The following is a 21,010-nucleotide window of genomic DNA, read 5'->3' on the forward strand; positions in this document are numbered from 1 at the left end:
AATTATATTTATCACCTGCCCTGACTCCCTGCCTTTAGGGCTGATGAGAAGCAATGCTAAGGAGAACCAAGACACGAGGGAATAGCAGACTTTACTCTTCATTGTTTTGCCCAAAGAAACCATGGGGATTGTCATAGTTTCCCTCTGGATGGAATTCCAGTGACAGAAAGGTTTTCCAGGCTTTGGCAAGAGAAAAGGGCTGGCCAACAGCTATTCTGCTTCAGCAGAAGCAAAGCAAAACCAGCATCTCCCTTTTTCACATGAGATCAGCTCCAGCTCAACACAGGGAGGGACCACACACCAACCATGGCTTCAGGACACGAGCCTTAGGAGGCAATTCAACGGAAACTTCTAATACCCTTCACATCATTCAAATGAAAAGATGCTGATGCTGAAGAGGGGAGAAACATTCTTCCTGGCGTCTCTCCATTTGAAATTCTGCTACAGTGACAGTATCTGGATTAGACTCCAGGACAGTATTTCTGAAACAGCAGGAACCCTGCTTACTGCATCAGTTTTAAATTATAAGGCTTCCAAAGATGTCAACACCACTTTCCTGGAGACTTTCCTGAAATTAAAACACTGAGCTTTTCCCCTGAGCCTTCGCAGAATCCTATGGATCGGTCGCCCGGTGTCACCGTTCGTATCGTGATTTGCCTATGCTGGGTCACTGCTACTACTTCATTTCTGCTCTATAGTCAGCCTGGCTCTTTGATGTTACTCAGTCACTATTTCCTTTCCCTTTACTTTTATCTCTGTCCTGGCATTCTTCCTTTAAGCATCCTCTCTACCAGATGGTCTCCATCTCTCCTTCAGAAGTGCCCAAAATATTCCTACTGCCTCCTCTTGATCTTCCCCCAGCAGCAAACCTCTTCATCCTACAGAGCTCAAATACCAATGGATTTCTCCTCCTTGCTGCTTCTTTCTTGCACTTTGAAAAGGAATTCACTGGAAGCAGCTAACCTCCAATCCTCATTATGCACGATGCACTCATTTATAAGAGTTTACCCAGGAGAAAAATTCAGACGGGATATAGGCTGCTACAATTGCGTTTTTTCAAGTGGAAGCACATCTGATGTCTGCGTGCCGAACCGGAGCTCCAGTTTTTAAAACAGGAGCTCCAACTTTTGCATTTGGAAATCCATATGGATCCTTTAATCTGAAGGTCAAAACAGCTTTTATGAAAGATACTGAAAACAATGATACTTTATATAATAATATAAAGATGATTCAATATCGTAGTATCATCAGAGGATTCGGAAAATCTCTGTGTTATGTATTTTTAAGATGGGGTTTAGACAGTGTAAGACGAGGCTTCAGAAGTTTACAGAGAGGAAAAAAAAATCTTGTCACAATTTATATCTTCCTAATAGGTCACTGAAACTCTGAGGATAACAATTGCTTTTACTTGCAGTTGGCAGTGCACTATAATCAAGAATGAAGCTCTAGATATTTTTGTGGAAGTACAAGCACTTACTAAAATGCAGCAGCATAATAATGTATTATATATTATACAAATACAGCGAGGTGGGATTTGTGTTTGTCTCTTTGCAAGAGAAGAAAGAACTCTGAAATGACCTTCTGTTCATAAGTTTCTTTGAAAAAGGCTTGGCCTGAAACCACTTCACTACTATTGATATAGTCTGTTTCTGTACGTAAATCTTAAATGTAAGCACGGCTTCAAAAAATAACTAAGCAATCACAAAGCTTTACTTTTCAGATTCAATTGCCTTCAAATCCTTTACTGAAGTCCCCTAGGCACTGTCACTTCAAAATCAGGATAATGCTGCATAGTGTTTCTCAGCTTCAGTAAAACAAAGCCTTATTGAATAAATATGTGTGAAAATGTTGCAAACAGAACCATCTCAGCAGCCACCACCTGACCAGGCTGTGGTGACCCTCCCTGGTGACCCGCGTGGGCTTGGCGCTCGACTTCTTGGCTTATCCCAGCACTGCTAAATTCCAGTGTCTTTGTCCTTAAAACTGTAGCAAAACACACGTTTTCCTCCCAGAAACCTAAGAGCAGGCTTTAGACATCAAGGAACAGCAAGGTGACCTAGGATTTCCATATGCAGGAAGCTGCTGATCAAATGGTATATCCTTTTTTTAATCTGCTTCTTGGATTGTGAATATAGAGGAAACCTTGTGGTTCTGCTAATCCCTTAACTCTGGGTTTGTAAGGAGAGCTTGCAACGTTACCCCGTCTTGGAAACGTAAAGGCAGAGTAAAATATCCACTATTTACTATTTCATGTCTCGTTCTGCTCGAAAAAAGGATGACTCAGGAAGGTTTTTCTTTTTTCCACACATCATCTTCTGCTTATCCAATGTCTCCCTGTAGTTAAAATATTAGCTCAGGCCCACAGAACCCATTATTGCAGCAAGACAGCCCCACATGCCAGTGTCCCCGTGATCAGGTTTCAGGGCTGTGAGCTCAGGTATCCAAATCCCTGAAACCAGAGTCACCCAGCAGTTACTGGGTGATTCTGCTTTTTGGGCACTCCTTGTTGGCAGGAGGCACACAAGTAGTGGTAGTTCACAGCTGACTTTACCAAACAGCCACAAATCAGGACAAGGTCCACTGAATTAGATTTAATTGTCCTTTCAAAAAGACTCTCTTATTAGTTTGCTGCAACTTGTATTTCACTTTGTTATCAAAGATCCTCAATAGTCCTCTGAAGCACAAACAATCTCACAAGAAAATGTAGCAGGTGAGGTAACGGGGATTTTCTTTTCCTCTTGTGGAAGGGTCATTTCAACATGTTTGCTCTAAAAAGCAAGAATTATTGTCAGTTCTATTTCTGACTCATTAAGGATAGTTAAAAAATAATTACAAAGCAATTACTGAAAAGCAACTTCTAAAGCTGCAGAATAGGAAACAACAAACAGGCTGTTTATATCAAGTACAAAGAACTGTTGTAAGGTTAAACCTGTTGAGTTTCAAGTAACAAAAATTGAGAGAGTCACCAAGTATTCAGAAAATATCTAGGTTGTCACTGAAGACCAGAAATAACCAGCAGGAGTGACAGCACAAACTGGTAGCTGGGTTGAGGTGTTGGTAATTTTATCTCACCTGAATGTGAGGTGCTCACAGCTCTGCCCAACCCCCTGGCAGTCCTGTGTCTGTGAAGCCAGTGCTGGCTTTCCTCTCAATCCTTCCATTGCTAAACCTCTCATTTCCACAATCCCAGCCAGCAAAGAGCAGTGCCCAGATCAGGTGTGCAGAGCCCAGGGAAGTGGCCTTGACACGGGCCAGGGTGAGGAGGGCAGCCTTCACTTAATAGTGGGACAGCTACAAAAACCTGATGCTTCACACTTCACACCCTGATGGGAAGCAGATGTCCGAGTCCTCGCTGTTAGAAAGGGCAGATTAAAAAAAAAAAAAGAAGAAAAAAAAAAGAGCAGTGAATAAATGCTACAAATTGAAGTAGGGTCAGCTCTGCAATGTAGGAGATCAGGCTAGACAGAGGCAGAAATAATTTTCTTGCAGATTAGAAGCAGATAAATGGGAGAGAGAAAGAAGGAAAACATGCAGTACAGAAAGGAAGATAAGAAAGAAGCCGTTCATCTTATGTATGGGAACCAACTGCTGCATATGTATTTCCTATGCAGTTTTAGTGACTATCCCCAAGATGTTAATCTGAAACACTTTGCAGGAAGTGGACCATCTATTTAATTTAAAATGCTGCTTGGAACACTGCAGGATTTTCAAATAATTCAGTTAAAGCACTGGACACTCAAATCTGCTCAGCAAAAAGGCTCTGGCCAAGATTTTGAATTTCACACATAGATGTCTCACTTAGGAAAAAAATGCATTTAAGCATTCAAGTTGAGTTGTTTATACTTGCATTTAAGCATTTTTCTAAGACAACTGTTTACTGACAACATCAAATATAAACTACACATGCATAACTGAGGGCATACAGTCATCTACCACAATTAGTGAGGGTGGGCACATACTAAGCCCAAAAATAAGGGGTATTTCCAGTGGAATTAATAGAAAAATAAACAACCTGTAAACCAAGGTGAATTCTTGTTCATAAATTAACACAGAACAGCCCAGTGGGAAATGTGACGTGCAGTTTTCACACATGGCAGAAGTTTGCTGGTGGTTGTGCCCGTTAAAGGTGAAGGCTGTGTTACCAACAAGCACGTTTTCATCTGGCCTTAGACTTAGAAATAACAGCAAAAGTCAAACACAAACAGTTATTTTCTTCCTTTTGGGATTTGGCACATGTGCTATAACAGACATAGATGGAAACTTCTAAAATAAATTAAGGAATGTACTTGTCAGTTTATTAATCAAAGTTTACCTGCTTCACATTACACGGAGACAAATTAAACAAGCTACCACGGTACTCGGAAAACATCTGCTAACAAAGTCAGAAGTAATGATAAACAAACTTGAGTTCCCTTTGTGGTTGATTTCCATCCAGCTGCATTTAATTATAAAAGAGCTATCAAAGAAAGCTCCCCATTAGCAGCTAATTCAGAATGACTTCAGAAGAAAATCCCAGAGCCTCCAGGTGATATCTCTCCAACAACTTTCTCATCTCTGCAAGTGATTGAGAAGAGCTGAATTAGACCAGTTTAGTGATCAGTCCTCCTGCTAACTGCCAGAGTAGAATGAAGATGATATATCTTTTCAGTGACTGCCTGTTTTCAAAGTAGGACCTATAAGATGTAGCAGACTCTTCCTTGCAAGTAATCTCTGCCAAAAGTGTCGGTGCCAGCCAGAAATACAGAGATAACCCTGAAAATTGCTGTATGCATTTTCTGAAGCAGAGCAGCTGCTGATATCAGGCAGAAAGGGAGAAAATTTGTCGCTGCAAGTTTTTTAATAAAGTTTCTTTGACTTGGGTGTTTTCCACAAAGAAATCGAAGATACGGGCATTTATAAATATCTAATTCTGGTTTAGAGCAATCAGGAATTTTTGTGTTAATGTAGTGTATAGTCCCAGACTCATGCTCTGAACCAGATGGCAACAGCCTTTTTATAGTTTTTATTCTTTTTAAAATTAATTATAAATTAATAAAGTTATTAAAATATAGCAGCCACTCTTAAAAAACTTTAAAAATAATGAAAAAAGCAAATACACCAGGCTTCCCCTGTAACTCCTTAAATTGAGAAATTTTGGTCATTTTATAGATAGGCAACCAAAGCCAAAAAAAGTGAGAGATTTTCAATGCACCCACATTTATCAGGAATTTCTATAAAATTCCTGGGAGACCGACATTAATCACACACCCCAAAAGAGCTCTGTGTTCACATCTGAGTAATGCACAAGCTACTTGTAGCAAATTCCAGCCTGGAGCTTTGGACAACAACGCTTGATAAACCCTAGAAAGATTTTTCCTTTTTTTCCCCCCCTGCCTTATTCTTTCTGTACAAGACAGTAATGGGTAATTCTTCCCTGAAAGCTCACTGCTGCCTGGCCAGGGAGCAAATATGAAATCAAAAACCCCGTGTGCCAGATCTGCACAGCTGTATTTGTGCTCCCGCGGCTCCCGCAGGAGCGCACACCACATGTCGGTTCCTTGACTTGGGCTGGGTTGGTGAGGTGTAAGTTAAAAGGGCAGCTGTACACTCCGGGAAATTTTCCAGATTCATTTTCTACCAATTGCTTTAACAACGCCACAAGCCACGCCAGGTTGGGATGCTGGGTAGCACAGGTAGGAAATAGGAAAACTTTTGCTACAGCTTATTCTTGATCCGGTCCCCCAGCTCTCTTGAAAAACTTCTAGGATCCTCATAGAGGAGGTTTTTTCCCTGCAAGAATAAAGGGGTTGGCTCTGATTGCTGCTATTCTAAGAGGTTAAGGGAAGAAAAGAAATTATTATATATCCACATGGTAATCAACCAAGGCTTCGTGCAACTGTTGCTCTTGATGTGGTTCTTCCAGACTCTTCCAGAAAAGAGTTTATTGATGTACCTGGCCTAGAAGTTGGAGAGCCAAAGGAAGAAAATGATAACACAGTTTAGCAAACCCTTTGTTTACGTAAACATCCATCCACAATCTGTGTCTGGTGGGGTGAACATACGGCTTTAATTTTACCCTTGGCACACGGATCAAACAATGTTGCCAATATCTATTGTTCTCCTCATAACAATATGCCTGGTGGTTTCAACATATCCTCTCCATTAGCTGGCTTCAGATCAAGCGTTGCTGTGTATGTGCTTGTGTCTCCATAAAACTGGAATATGGATCTCTTTTTTTGCCTTCTTTGTACCAAATGTGTAAGAAGGAGCACAGTTGAGAATGGTGGTCAGCCGTCCCCGTGAGTCATGAGAACAGCTCGCCTCGGAACGCGCGGCGGAGCAGGCGCCGGGTGGGAAGGAAGGGTTGGATTGGATTTGGAAAGCCATGGCCATGTAGCTAAGGCTTTTCAAAATACCAGAGGAAGTGGTGAGTCAGATCCTTATCCCTTTTTATTTGGGCTTTAGCAAACCTTTCTGGATTTGGTCCATCTCTGATCTACATGAGCCCTGCTCTGGAGCATGGACACACCACAGGTGGCTAGGAAAAGGATGATTGGAGCTGCTTTTCCTTGGATTTTCCCTCTCATTTCTATTTTTCAGTTTCCCTTCCTTTATATTTGCTGCAGAAAGCCACAATAAAGCTTTTTTTTCTATTAGGAATTTCCAGGTTCTATAGAGACAGCATAACAGAGGAGATTGGGATCTGAAGAATTCCACAAGAAGAAACTTCCAATGGACCCCCCAAGCCAGGGTAGCTTGTCAACTCCATGCTAATCTTCTCAGCTCCTGCCTCAGCCTCTGGAGCAGCAGCACTGCTTTCTTATGCTTCCAGCAGCAATCAAACTTGACATTTCTCCTCTATATTGTGCTGTGTTTCAGCCCATACTTCCAAATGTTTGATCCAAAATTCACTCCAGTCAGTGGAAAGAATCTCATTGCCTGGCATACACTCTGGGTCTGGCACCTTCTTTCCACCTGATCACTAATGCCTGATTTATATTTGATAAATCAGTGAGAAAATAGAGCTTTCTGATTTCTCTGGTGCCATTTTCGCAGTAATGGAGAAAATCTCACTGAAGAAACATTCTCACTGGTAAGGACAGCAATTCTATCTGGGCCATTCAGAGAACTTACTTTGGTGGTTTCTTTCATTCATGACATCTTGTTTTCTGAGGCTGGAAGATGATGTTAGAGAGGAAGTGGCTGAGAAGGGTTGATGGTGCTTCAACCATTTGTGCTGCCTGGAGCAGAAGCTGCTGCTGGGGGTGGCAGTGCCCCAACACCCTTGGCTGCTCTGGGCCCTACATGTGGCATAAAAAGATGAGTGAAATCTTGTGGGAGCTCTGCAAGGAGACAGCTCTGGGAGATAACACAGTGGTGATCAGCACCACCAAAAATAGGGCTCTGCAGGCCTTTTTTTTCCCCATGTTCTCATGATACTCCTCCTCACTGGAAGTAGTAATTCTGAAAAGCTTCAGGGTTTATTCAGTATTTCTGTTCTTCCTGCTGCACCGTTTCTCCCTGGCCTGTTTCTCCCCAGTTTTGATGTTTTACCTTCTGAATATGCTGAATCCAAGCCCAGTGTTTGAATGATTTCACTGACCCTGCCGTTCTGCATGCCAGCACAGATACATATCTTTTAGGTTTACTTTTATCTATGCTAATTTCACTTCCCCCTCACGTTTTGGAAGCAGAGAGCAACTGCAAGGCTTCCTGTGCATCCCAGGCTACGATTTAAGGAGTTTAAGAAGAATTAAGCTTGATGCTGCTCGTGCTCTCATGTATATTCAAGCACAGCTTCTGGTCTCCTCACCACACATGTGCTCCAGCCTGTTCTCGACTGTCACAGTGATAACATTTCTATATAAACTCATTCATTAAGACTATCAGACTGTAATTATCTCTGCTGAGCAGAACGAATGCAGGTTTCCCCTGTAATGGCATGGCAAGAGAAGGAGAAGAGGGGGTAGAAGAGAACTCCTTTTTTTTTTTTTCTTGGAATGACTGTTATGCTCCGAAAGCCATGGTAGTTCTGGCATTACTGGAAAGCCTAAAAGTAACATCCAAGTCCTAACCCTTAGTGGCTGATCCCATCAAGATGCAGAATCCTTCCTTGAATGAATCAGGGGGTCTCAATAATTTTGATACATATTTTTGGGACAAACTAAAACTGGGGAGTTATTTCCCCTAAAAACACCTGTGGGAGGTGGAGACACTGAGAGTCAGCAGGAGAACAGACTCCTCTATAATTCAGGCCTTATGTGGAGAAAAAAGCACTGCATTAACTTTGAAATTGTCTAATACCACAGATTTATTTACTATAGAATTAATTACCTTGCTTGAAGCAATTAATTACCTTACTTGAAGTGGCACTCATTGACACATGATATTTTGTCTAATTCTCCACTGTGCATAAAAATGCAATATATTGTTATATAAATAGTAGCTGTTATTGCTTTAAACACCAATTTAATCAAGGGGTTTGACAAATGTACCCATAGACTGATTACCTTTTTTGTCAGTATTTTATGTTAGGACTTTGTCAATTTTACTATCAGTTTGATTTCATTCTGAAACAGCAAATCATCATCATAAAAATACTCTTGTCCTAATCCATGCAGTTTAAAAAATGTTTAATCCATTGCCACATTAGGCATAGAATATAATTTGAGTTTAGATGCAGTGAAAATTGCACAGCTCAACACAAACACATGGGTCAGGCGCCAGGGTTACTACAGGGTTATGTTGGATTTGGTTCTCCCATCTGTGTCCAGCAGTTGCTGGAGCTCTACTTGGGATAGATTTGAGGAGTGGAAAGAGCTTTCTGACCAAACATCCCTGGTGAACTCCAAAAAGGCCTGCAAGTCAGGGAATAAAATCAGTATTAAGCCAAACTGAAGCAAATGTTGGCATATAATTAACAGAGCATTGTCAAAGAGAGCTCATGGTTTAATTTTAGTGGGGAAAATGTGGTATCTCAGATACCATGATATGGGTGTTTGTTCACAGCCACTGTACCTGTCAACTATTATTATCCTGATGCTGCCGTGTTCCCTGAACTGTTTTGATTTCTTAACAAGAAGAGAATTTTCTCTGATGTGCCATCTGTAAGGCACAGTTTACCAAAGGAAAACTTTATCTCAAATTTTTAATAATTTTCTGTCAATTCCAATAAAATCAGATATATTTTTATAATACTTACAAAATAATAGCAAATGTGACTCACCACATGTGCCACTACTCCATTTGATATCCTTCTTCTCCCACTGACTTTTCTTTCCAGCACAAAATGCAATTTAAATGTCAACTTGAACTAAAAAAAGTTACATTCCTGGGGAGATTACTGGTATCTCATACAATCTGAAATAATTCTGCTGCTTTCCACCACTTTACCTGTTTTCTTCTATTTTAGTCTCTCATTGTCAAGGTTCTAAAATTAACAAATGGTGGAAGGGATGAAATAATGCACTTTTTATTTACATATAAGTGACAGGACAAGTCATAGAATTGGTTTGGGTCGGAAATGACCTTAAATCTCATCCAGTTCCACCCCCTGCCATGGTCAGGGACACCTTCCACTGTCCCAGGTCTCTCCAAGCTCTATCCAACCTGGCCTTGGACACTTCCAGAGATGGGAAGCAGCCACAGCTTCTCTGGAAAATTTTTGCCAGAGCCTCACCACCTAATTTCTTCTTAATATCTAATCTAAATGGACAAAAAATTCTCCAAATCAAATGTGGACAGAGTATGTCCACACACGAGGTGCAGATCTGCTTTGCTCTCTCCAGAGATGTTGTGCTTGGGAAATTCATTCAGCATTGTGAGAGCTTTCACATTTTTATATTTTGGATTTACCTGGAGACTTTCAGGTTCTCCTAGGAAAGTATCATTCCTGCACAAAGATGTTTGCACTCTCCACGAGGTTGTTTTTCACTGGGGCAGCACCTCAGGCATTGGATACAGGACCCACTAGGATTTTCCCTTCAGGGACATGGCACAAGAAACTTCTCCAGCTCAAGCTCACTGTCACATAGTCAGGAAACAATGATGGCAACCAACTGCCCTGCCTAAATGCCAGAGTCCAAATCCCTTCCCTCACTGCTGAATTCATATGCATTTTTACTTCCATGAAAACATCTTAATCCACAAAGCCAGAGAGTTGTCCCGATCTTTCTTTCCTAATGATCACTCTTCCTCTGAAATTCCTGAGAAGACTGCTGAATGTCATCCTCAGCTCCCTGTAACGTTGCACAACAGGCATGGGAAAGCTGGGAAAAAGTTTTGCTGACATCAGTTAGACGTCAAAAAGTTCAGTGCTGAGATTTAGCCCTAATCTCCATGTCTTAGTTCCTTAATTCCAACACTCCTGGTGCTCCCCAGTTTGTGAGAATACACAATAAGGACTGAGAAAACCAGCTCCTCCATTTTTTTTGATCATAAGAATAACTTGGACTGTTCCACTTCAGGAGAAATGAGGATTATGATATCAAGCAAACTGAGGACTCACTACTGCCTGACTTAGAAAAGATGGAGATGGCTCAGCCTAAATGAAAATTAGAGGTTCAATATGTCAAAGACACCAAAAGCAAAGACAACAAAACTGTGAAATGTAGGAGGCAGGCTCAGGTTCAAAACTCACCTGGAATTGCCATGGGAAACAGTTGCTGGAAAGGCCATCTGGAAAAACTCCTCCAAGAGAAGAGTTCTTGGTCAGCCTGCTTGGGCCCTTCTTCCAGGCTGAACGCACAGTTTGCTTACAGAACCCAAAAGATTCCGCTGTGCCGCAGATTTTCAGAATCTTGATGGTATCTGCAGGAATGGACAAGACCTGCATCAAGAAAAGTTCACCAGGAGATTTATACCATTATTTTATAAAGAAATTATTGAAAACTGGGGCTAGAGTCAAGTTCTGTATGCTCACACTTCAAGGGCCATTTGCACACCTGAAAGCACATGCTTCTTTTCTTTTTCTGGAATTCTCTGCATCATTCGCCATTGTCACCTGACTTTTGAAGCAAACAGGTGATGACATTTTTAGCTCCCAGCTTTGATTCTACCCTGCTATAAAACCCCATCCTTTGCAGAGAATGGAGGATGATCTTTCAGGGAAAAAAAAAAAAAAAAAAACCAGTCTTTAGGATGCATTTCATTACTCATTTTCTGACTGAGTTTAATGAAGATAGATATATCTAAGGTATAGATAGATAGATATATCTTCCCAAGAGGAAAGGTCTCCTGCAGCCCCTGTATCTTCCAGAGATTTGTAGGGTTGCTCTGTTCCACAGACAGATGAAGAGCACCTCATACTGCCTGTATTTACCTCTCAGAGGTGTTGGAGGCTGTAATTAATTACTGTTTGTAGAACCCATTGAGATTGTTAGAGAAAGGCACTAGAGAGCGAGTGGTTTTATAAATTATTACACTTGAAAACGTTCAAACTCTTCAGCCTTCCACCGCTCGCCTTCGCACAAACGAAGCATTTCCCTTTCTCCTCCTGGAATAAAATCTGCCCTCTTGACATGCACAAACCATTAGAGAGGCTGTGCTTACAAGCACCTAACAGTATTTTCTCAAGTTTATTTTGACATTGACTTTTAATCAACATGACGATGATTGAAAAAGCCAGTCCAACGTTTCACTAAAAGGAATATTAAAAGTGCATTGATTGTGTCTGCAAAGATATGCAATTAAAAAGTATAAGTGCTGTTATTTAACACTTGACTTTACTTATTTTGAACTCTTGTGGCACTGTTGTGTACATGGTTAAATGTGCAATGCTGTGTGTTTCAAGTAACTTGGCTGTAAGCAATTTTATATTTTAATGAAAATAATTACAGTTTGAGTAATATGAAGTGTATCTGAAGTATAACCCCTGATGCTACTTCCCCAGAATTAGCTGTGATATAAATTATCATGATTTATTACAGTGACTGTGTGCTTTATGTGTTTATAGGGGATCCTGGCTAGCAATGATGATTCTTAACTAACAAAGAATTGCATTTCAAAAGCAATTTTTTCTTGGATCTCATCTGTAATTCTTCCCCAAAAGTGATATGATTTAACTGTGCTGCAGTATGTGCTGTTGCAAAGATGGCATTATTGTGCTGTCATTTTGACAGCTTACTTTAATTTACACCATTTAATGGGTGAATACATTTTTTAAAAATCTGGTGTTATTCTTTCTTAATATACCATATGCCATCGATCCCACATGCACTTCTTTGCATAAGCACACCGAGTTAGAGAGTGGTATAAAGCAACCTATGTGTCATGTACAGCCTCTCCTTTGAGTGACACATCAGAAGCTCAGGTCCTCTCTGTTCTTCAAGGATTCTGTGGATCCTGCGACATTTCCGAGCCTCCAGCTGAAATCTGTTACACGGTACGTGATGTCCCCACTGGCATCTGTCCACCTCAGAGATGGGCACTTCTCAGATACACTGCACAAAAATAAATTCCTGAATGTCATTTGCCTTGCTAAAAGCAGCGATATAGAAAGTGTAAAGACTGTTGTAATTGCATTACTGCAAAGGCCAGTATCTGCAGCAGCTGGTTTCAATTCCAACCACTATTTTAAACTATTTGGTCAAACAAAATCTCTTCCAGCTCCTGACACATTTTGCCAGCTAATGGTAACTACTCATCAGCACGGGCAAAGGTTGGACAATCATCCCCTTTGTCTTCTTTTGGGGAGGGCAGCCTGATCATTCCTGTCTGGGGAATTTCAGGGTCACCTCCAAAGGAAGCAGAGAATACAGGGGTTTGATCCAGGCCTGTCCACACCTTTCCCATGAATGTACACCTCAGCTCAGCAAACACCAGCTTCAGGAGGGCTTTCCCATCCAGACTCCTTTGCTTAGGCTGTTCCTAAAGGATTCAGATGCTCAGACTACCAAGGCCAGGTTGGACAGGGCTTGGAGCAGCCTGGCCTGGTGGAAGGCGTCCCTGCCCACACAGGGATTGGAACAAGATGAGTTTTATGTTCCCTTCCAACCCAAACCATTCTATGATTATGTGATTCTACCCACATTACTGCTCAGAGGATGCCCCTGAGAGCAATCCCTCCTCCTCAGGAGGATCTGTCTCCCTGGGTTCACGTTCTGTGTGAAAGCATCTCCACAGCTCCCAGGTCACACCTGGCTTTTCTCTGCCTTGCTTAGTCCTGTCCACAAAGAAACCCTCTGCTGGTTCACTCAGCAAAGCCTGCAATGCTGGCCCAGCAATAATCTCTGAGGGCTTCAGAAAATCTGCTGTGGGACGTTATCTCAGTGCAGGAAAATTTCGTTTGGGAAGCAGCCCAATTTAAGACAACAATTTCATGACAGTGTGGAAAGCAAGCTGATGAGCTCCAAGAACTTAACTTTATTTGGTAGACTTTTGTCTGCCTTCCAAGGACACCTAAGAGTTAAATAATTTAAGACTGTAACAAAAACAACAAAAAAAAAAAAAAAAAAAGGAAGATATCCTAGTCATTCCATTTTCCTGTTACAAATATTATTTTTGGACAGATATGCTGCAAATAAAAGTGCAAGACCAGCTAAAGATTTTAAGCAAGAGGTATCCAAGGTTAAAAAGGATTTTGTTGACATGAACTGAAGAAATACAACATACCTTTATACTCACTTAGCTCTTTGATGTTATACATGATACCCAGTATGGCATTACAACCAACTGTACATGTCATAAAAGTACAGAGATTCCATGTGGAGAGAACCTGCAGTGAATTAATGCCTCTGTCAAGGTGTATCCTGAAATGCATTATACCATCCTTGCTTCAAATTCCAGTTTACATATTCCCTGCAACTCACGTGACCAGGAACAATAAATCACCCCAGCAAAAACAGGAAACAGATTATTTTGAATTCCATGAGAAATCACGTGAAATATTTAGAAAATTCTGTGCTTTTTAATAAGAGATAGCTATTGTGGAAAAGTATATAATTCCCTTTTTTACATGTTAATTTAAGACAGTGGGGTTTGGGTCTGGGACACAAGTCTGATGAGGAGTGGCTGGGGGAGCTGGGGTTATTTAGGCTGCAGAAAAGGAAGCTCAGGGGACATTTATAGCTCTCTACAATCCTATGAAATAAGATTTTGGTGAGGTGGGCTCAGTTTCCTCTCCAAGGTAGCAAGGGACGGGACAAAACAGCCTCAAATTGCACCAGGTGAGGTTTAGGTTAGGTATTAGGAAAATGTTTTTCATGGGAATGGTTGAAAAGTATTGGATCAGGCTTCCCAGGGAAGTGTGGATGGAATCACCATCCTTGGAGTTTTCAAAAATAACGTGGATATTGCACATGGGGAAATGGTTTAGTGGATCACATGGTGGTGGTGCTGGGTTGATGACTGGACTTAAGGGTCTTAAAGGTCTTTTCCAGTCTTAATGATTTCACAATTACACCTGTGTCTCACCTAAAAAAAAACTGCTGGGAATTTTCTATGCCCAGAAATGAGGCATTTGTACCTAACAGAGCGACAGATGCTGACAACTGACCCACACTTCCTGCACCTACTGAAAAGGACCAACATCTTAAATTATCTCCAGGTGCTATGGAAAAGCTGCAGACCTCTGAACAGCAAGTCAGAAAACTGACACAAATGTGATTTTGGGGGTTTTTATGCATTAGCTTGAGTGGCCATTTCAGACAGAAATATCAAAGTGAAACAGTAAAGAGAATGCAGCCACTGCTATGTGTTAGGAAGGGACTTTCATTTATAGCAGGATTTTTTACTCGTTATTTTTTGCAGAAGACATCTCTGAGATAAGATTTGCACTGGGCTTTGCTGTAGGAGTAGAGAAGTTGCATATTTTAAATCTCTAGCAGAAATCTTACAGATAGAAGGGGCAATGAACACCAAGTCCCTCTCCCTCCAGAGCAAAAGGAGCAGATGAGAAATTTTACAAGTTGGACACACGGCCCCTTGACCTGGGTGATACTGGGTTGTTTTGCAGTGTCAAGCAATGGATCATCTTACCTGCTGCTGCAAAACAGACTTCCTCATGTGCTTGGAAAGGACATTTCCCATGGCTGAGACAGAATTCCTGTCCTGTTTCACCTATGGAAGAAAATCATAACAAGACAGAACCCACAAACAAACAAACCCCACAAGCAGAAAGACAGATAAACAAATAAAACAGAAACAAAAACAGAACAAAGAGAAAATTTACAGAAAATTGAACTCAACCCCCAAAATATTTCCCAAACCAGCCTTGACAAAATGTATTTCTTGTTACATCCACCCCTTTTTCAGGGTGGAAATGTGTTAGAGTCACACATGCTAAATTTTAGACTTTCTTTACTAACAAACTCCAATCCCCAAGAAAACACTACATTTAACCTAAAGCCTTAAAAAAACTTTCCAAAATTAATTTATAAAACTAAAATTATAGGTATATAATTAAATAAAAGTATATAATGAAAAATATATAATATCTTGTAGTAAAAAAACGAAAGTTTAAAATTTTAGAATATAGTGATATATATGTATAAAACAAAATAAAATTTTTAAAACAGAAACAGAGCTCTGGAAAATGCAGCAGAACTGAGAGGCCCTGATGGAAAGGAGAGGTTTTGGACACTGAGAAAAGCATTGCAGCAGATTGGTGCTGTATCATATTTGTTTCTGATGGATTTAGTCGGTCAGCCCTCTTCCTCCTTCCACATAACACATGCACACTGATCTATAGCACACACATATGGTCACCAGCATAGAGGCAGCAAATGCCAGATCAGATAGAGAAAGGGTGAATTTAAGAGATTATAAATGTCTTTTCATAATAGTATATATTCAATTCTGTCACTAAAGTAAGAGTGTCCAAAGACAATATGAACACTTTTCTCCTCTTTTATACACCATAAGAAAATAATTTCAGTTCAACTTAGCAATGGCTTTGCTGCATTGTTAAAAGGTGATTAAAAAGGCAAAACTATTTTCATTTTGAATCTCTAAGGAGAACCATTGCCTTAGTGAATATTAGTCAGAAAGGTTCTTTCCTGCCATGAGGTCAGAAAAAGGTGAAACCTTTTCTGTGGGAAGGAGGACAGGGATGTTGTTGGTGCAACACATCCTGGCTGTCACACGGAGGGGGAGATGGAGGCCTTGTGAAATCACTTCTGTGCCACCTCTACAGCTGTGTCCAGCCCCCTCTCTGTGGTTTCAAACACAAGTCCAGCTTTATGTATCTGCAAAAACCCTCTCACAGAAGCATTTTCTTCAAAGAGATGCTGAGATTTGTTTTATCAGATAACGCTGCAACCCTGTCTAATGCGACACATGAAGAAAGAGGAAACGTCCCTAAAAACATTCCAAGCTCCTCTTTGTGCCACCCACACGTGCAGTCATGACTGCAGGACAGAGCTGCATGTGGCTGGAGCCTGGGGAGGGATCACCCCAGCAGCCACTGCCACGCTGCCCAAGGCAGAGCAGGATTTCCCCAGGGCCTCCCTTCCCTCCCCAGCACAGAGCTCAGCACTCCCAGAGCTCCTTGGGTGTTCAGCACAATAAAAACCTGGCCACAAGATTTAAAATCAAAGGCACTGAGTTACAAACCCTGCTGGAAATCTGGCACTTTGCTGAAGTGTCGAAATACTTCTGGTCAAAGTATGGCCATGATCACTAAAATACACAATTGCTTTTCATAATCAGCAGTATTTACTCACATAAATAATTTTATTGACTCCGGTCACAGGAAATGCTGATTTTGTGTGACACCGGGAAGAACTTCTAAGACCTAGGAGACAACCATGGCATAGATATTGCAAAGACAGAGCTATGTAGGACTGTATCACTACAGCTTCAGTGAATGCAAACCAGAGTCAGTGCTAGTTCTGCAAATACGGCATCACCTCATCAGTGTGTGGGAGCAAGAGACTTGTATCCCTCTGGAAATATGCAGAAGCAAAGAGATGGCAGAGAGAAAGAGGGAGATTTTAGTTTAGATGATCTTTTAGGTCCTTTCCAACCCAAAACTTTCTCTGTTAGGAACATATTTATGAAGAACAAAACAGTGACACAGTGCCTGAGAAAGGATAAACAAAATATTGCTCTATGAGTTTTGCTTTTGTTCAGCTTCAAAGAAAGAGTCACCCAGTTGAGACACTCAACATTTGAGTTTTTAAAGGTTGCTCTGGGATGATGGACCCTCATTCAGGGATCAGCCCTATAATTAATCAGCTAATTGGCCATCAGCTGATGGCAGATATACTTCAAGTCAAACCTCTGCTCTAGCTTATTTGTAAAGCTTTTTCAAGCAGGGTCCTGGTTCAGACCAGACATTGCAGCCTTACAGTATTTTCTTTAAGTATTGCCCAGCCTTGGAAATGCAGCTGAGCGTCTTGGATTCTTCTCAAAGTGAAAAGGGCCTTGTGTCTTGTAAAGACAAGCCCCGAGGGAACTGAGGTAAAGTATTTTTGTAGCCTTAACACAAATTTTCCTTGTGTTTATGACTTCATTATTTTAGTGGGTGTGTTATTTCAGTGGGTTTTTCAGCTACTTATTTTCTATCTTCTTTATGGTTCTCTTTTTTTTTTCCCTGTCTACTTTAAATAAGGAAAATGGACTCAACAGATGATGCAGAAGTCTTTATAGCAGAGCTACTGGTTTTCATTCCTGTTTCCTGAACCTCGAAGAATCATGTGCTTAAGATGCTCAAAGAATATTTTTGTAACATAATATGAAAGTTACTGTTGGTGTCTGGTCAGTGTAAGAGCTCCCCATATGAGCAGAGGTGAAAATTTTAGGCACCTATCTTCTGTTAAGTGTAGTGAAAGAGTTAAGACAAAATGAATTAAGTGAACACGACCGACAAGAGAAAAATTGTTTCTGATTAGCAGGAAAACCCTGGATTAGGATGTGGTTACTCTGCAATTGCAAAATCTGATCTTCAGTAATATCTGGCAGGGTTTTAGAGAAAAAAGAAGTGAAAGGACTGAAAACTAATACTAAGCTCATTTAGGGTGAATTAATCCAAAATACTGGTCTCCATACCTATGGAGCTGGCCCTACCTCTGCAAAAAGCTTGGAATTGGTAGGACAGATGTGGTGTAGCACCTCTGTCTGGCCTGGGCAGAGTGGTTTTCACAAAAGGGCCCCTTTTTCTTGGTGCAGCTTCAGCCAAAATGCACAGAGACAGCAGCCATTGATCGAGCAGAGCTGGCCCAATGACCCATCCAAATTGTTGGGTTATTAATTATCACTTCTGCTTTACCTGATGTCAACTCACATGCCATATCTGCTTTACTGGTAGCTTGCTTGCCTAATTTAAAGTAATTTGGATTTTAACTGAGCCTGTAAGTTCCCTGTAAAGTCTGTGCTTGGGGACTCCAGTGATCACCAAGTTGCTGGTCAAAGTTTTGATAAGAAGTAATGCTTGAGTAAATCCTGCAAGCCATCACCCCAAGGCAAAGTAATCTCATGGTAGGCATGGCTGAGTAAAATAATAGGAAGCATGGAGATTTTCTCAAACGTAGAGCCAAATCTTTTACAAGACATGAAGTTCTCATTTTTCTTCTATTTTTTTTTCTGTTTTAATTTGCCATAGACTTTTTTGTCTGTGTCAGGAAAAAAAAAATAGGAATACCAAAATATCAAGACAAAAGTCTGTTTTTGGATTTATGATATGAGAAAATCCAGAAGGAAAAGAGACCTCATAAGAAAGCCGTTTTCACTACATTTTTACATGACTTTCAAACCATACTCAGTGGCAAAAAAATAAAGGTACAGAAGCTAAAAATCAATAAAACATGAGGAATTTATTTCCCTACCAAATCAAAAGAGGTGGCACCATGCATTAGAACCTGGCAGAGTCCTGACATTCCAGTCCATGACATGCAGTGTGCATCTTCAGCAAGAACCTGTGGACATGGAGTTGTCCAGTGCTCAGCTCTTCCAGCTGGAGTTATCTCAAACCCTCTCTTAATTTCATTCATATATTAAAAACATGGTGGAGAGGTAAAAGTACCTACTGCAGGCATAGGAAATGTTCAAGGCAACAGGCAGAAGTGAGTTCAAAGGAGAGCAGATAAGTAAACTGCTCTAGTTTATGTTTTCCTGTTTCTCAAAAAAAGAAAAATTGCAAGAAAAAGATAAATTTAATAGATTTAATACATAAAAGAGTTTGGTAGGAAACACAAATGCATGGCTGACTCAACACAGACTAGAGTGGGGAATACTGCCTTATGGATTTTCTTAAGGGGAAACAAAAAAAAATGCACTTCCCTACTCAAAAAAATGCAACATAATTGAATTTCACACAGACAGGACTGGACTCAACATCAACCAAGTAAAGGTGCACAGAGCAGGTCATTAAAATTAAATAAGAATGTAAAGTCTATCACTCACCTCTCCTCTGTAGTTGGATTTCTCCTTTTGTTTCCTTCTGGTTTCAGAGTTTCAGAGAACATTTGAATTTTAAATTCTCCTGTTGTACAGGAGAATTTACAGGATTACAGGACTATCCACTGCATCCTATCTATGTCACATTTCTGCTGAAGGACCTCAGCCTTCACGAAACAACCCAATTCTGCTTGCAGGCCCTTTTGATTAGGCAGTCCTTGTTGACTGAGATCCAACCAGTGGGGGGGAAAAAAAAAAGAAGGATCTGTAAAAAGACATTGGTCACTAAAAAAAATCAAAACAGCAGCCAAAGGTTCCTACTCTGCAAATGCTGTGGTTAGAAAATCTGAATCTCATGGAAACTAGCCTTGGGTTAGGGCAGGAGAGCTCAGACCTGGCTATAAATGATTTGTGCTGATGGTCAGGATCTGGCCATTGAGCTGGGCAGAGTTTCTCACCCCTTCCTTTACCAAGAGAATTTCTGATCCTCTTTTCATACGTGGTGCATTGCCCAGGGACCTGCTGCAACAGCAATAGGGTCATGTGGGACAGCAGCCCCATAAAAGGGGATATTGGTGCCCTATTCACACATAAATGTGATTTTCCTAGAAAAGCACCAATGAGGGAAGGTGCTGCTCACTGTGCTCCAACAACCTACCCAAGGGTTAAAATATTGATCCTTACCTACAATATAATGTAGCTTGACATGTTTCATCAAGCATGTCGTTCTCACTCCAGTGCCAGAGCACTTCTCTGAAAAGTGAAAACAGTAAAAAAAACCAAAACAAAACAAAAAAACCCCTAAGATTGCTACTAACATATAAAGTATATTTAAATAAACCAAAATAGCAGAGAGAAAAAAAAATTATCATGGCACAATAGATAATTTAACACCAAACTTTAAACAAATAGCGCCATTTGCTTTTGAGGCAGCAAAAAGAGTTTATTATTTCACTATTTCATCTCACCTTGTGTCATTAAAATATAGGACACAAGTAGTAAAACACAAAGTAAATATGTACATATCTTTACACCATGTAGGGCAGCTATAAATCTTACTCTTTGATAACAGCTGTACTATAGCAATCATTTGAGTAGTGCAGCTGCCACAACAATATCAAATTTTATAGTTAAAAGGCAGTCAAAACTTTAATGGTACAGTGGAGGTAGATATATATTGTGCTATAAATAAACATTATCTAATGAAGAAATGAAACATGTTTATTTTTCCTTGACATATCGTTCAAAATCATATATCTTTGCTGCTGCAAGCTGCTATAATAGCAGCCATTATACTTCAGCATGTATAACAACAAGGTCTGCAGTCGGGCTAATTACACTGGATTTAAATGAGGGATGGGAGAACTTCAGACAGCGTGGCCTTGCAAGCAAGGCTTTCATTTCAGCAGAGCAGTATCTTAAAATGTTATCAGAGCTAGCATGTGCTGGCAGAGGTTCTGAAGGGGCTGGGAATGCAGTGAGAAACGAGTGGGTTTTCCCCTCAGACGATGACTTCTGCTGCGCTGGTGTGACAGGGTGTAATCGATCTGGGGAGCAGGGGACCATGAGAACTGATGTGCTGCTTCAGTCACTGCCACATTACTCACATATGAAAAACCTCTGAAAGGATTCAAGAAAGCACATGTTCAGTGCAGGCAGGCTCATGTCCCTCCTGAGGTAATAATGGGCCTAAAAT

The 21,010-nt window shown here is 40.7% G+C and overlaps 1 long non-coding RNA gene across 11 annotated transcripts in view; it reads right to left on the reverse strand.

The window, feature by feature from the left end:
- LOC115485599 (uncharacterized) overlaps window positions 1-21,010 on the reverse strand; it is a 64,506-nt gene that overhangs the window by 7,541 nt on the left and 35,955 nt on the right. For 4 of the 11 annotated variants that reach the window (XR_007778002.1, XR_007778001.1, XR_007778003.1 and 1 more), the window contains 7 exons: window positions 19,999-20,067; window positions 19,321-19,539; window positions 14,956-15,036; window positions 13,591-13,693; window positions 12,241-12,419; window positions 10,619-11,078; window positions 3,073-3,352 (listed from right to left, as the gene is read on the reverse strand). This is a non-coding gene — a long non-coding RNA (uncharacterized LOC115485599). Of the gene's footprint in view, window positions 1-3,072; window positions 3,353-10,618; window positions 11,079-12,240; window positions 12,420-13,590; window positions 13,694-14,955; window positions 15,037-19,320; window positions 19,580-19,998; window positions 20,068-21,010 lie in introns of all 11 variants that reach the window. The other 7 variants (XR_007778004.1, XR_007778008.1, XR_007777999.1 and 4 more) reach the window with 7 other exon arrangements.

Source organism: Serinus canaria, chromosome 7 (assembly GCF_022539315.1).
Source record: "Serinus canaria isolate serCan28SL12 chromosome 7, serCan2020, whole genome shotgun sequence".
Lineage (NCBI taxonomy): Eukaryota > Metazoa > Chordata > Aves > Passeriformes > Fringillidae > Serinus > Serinus canaria.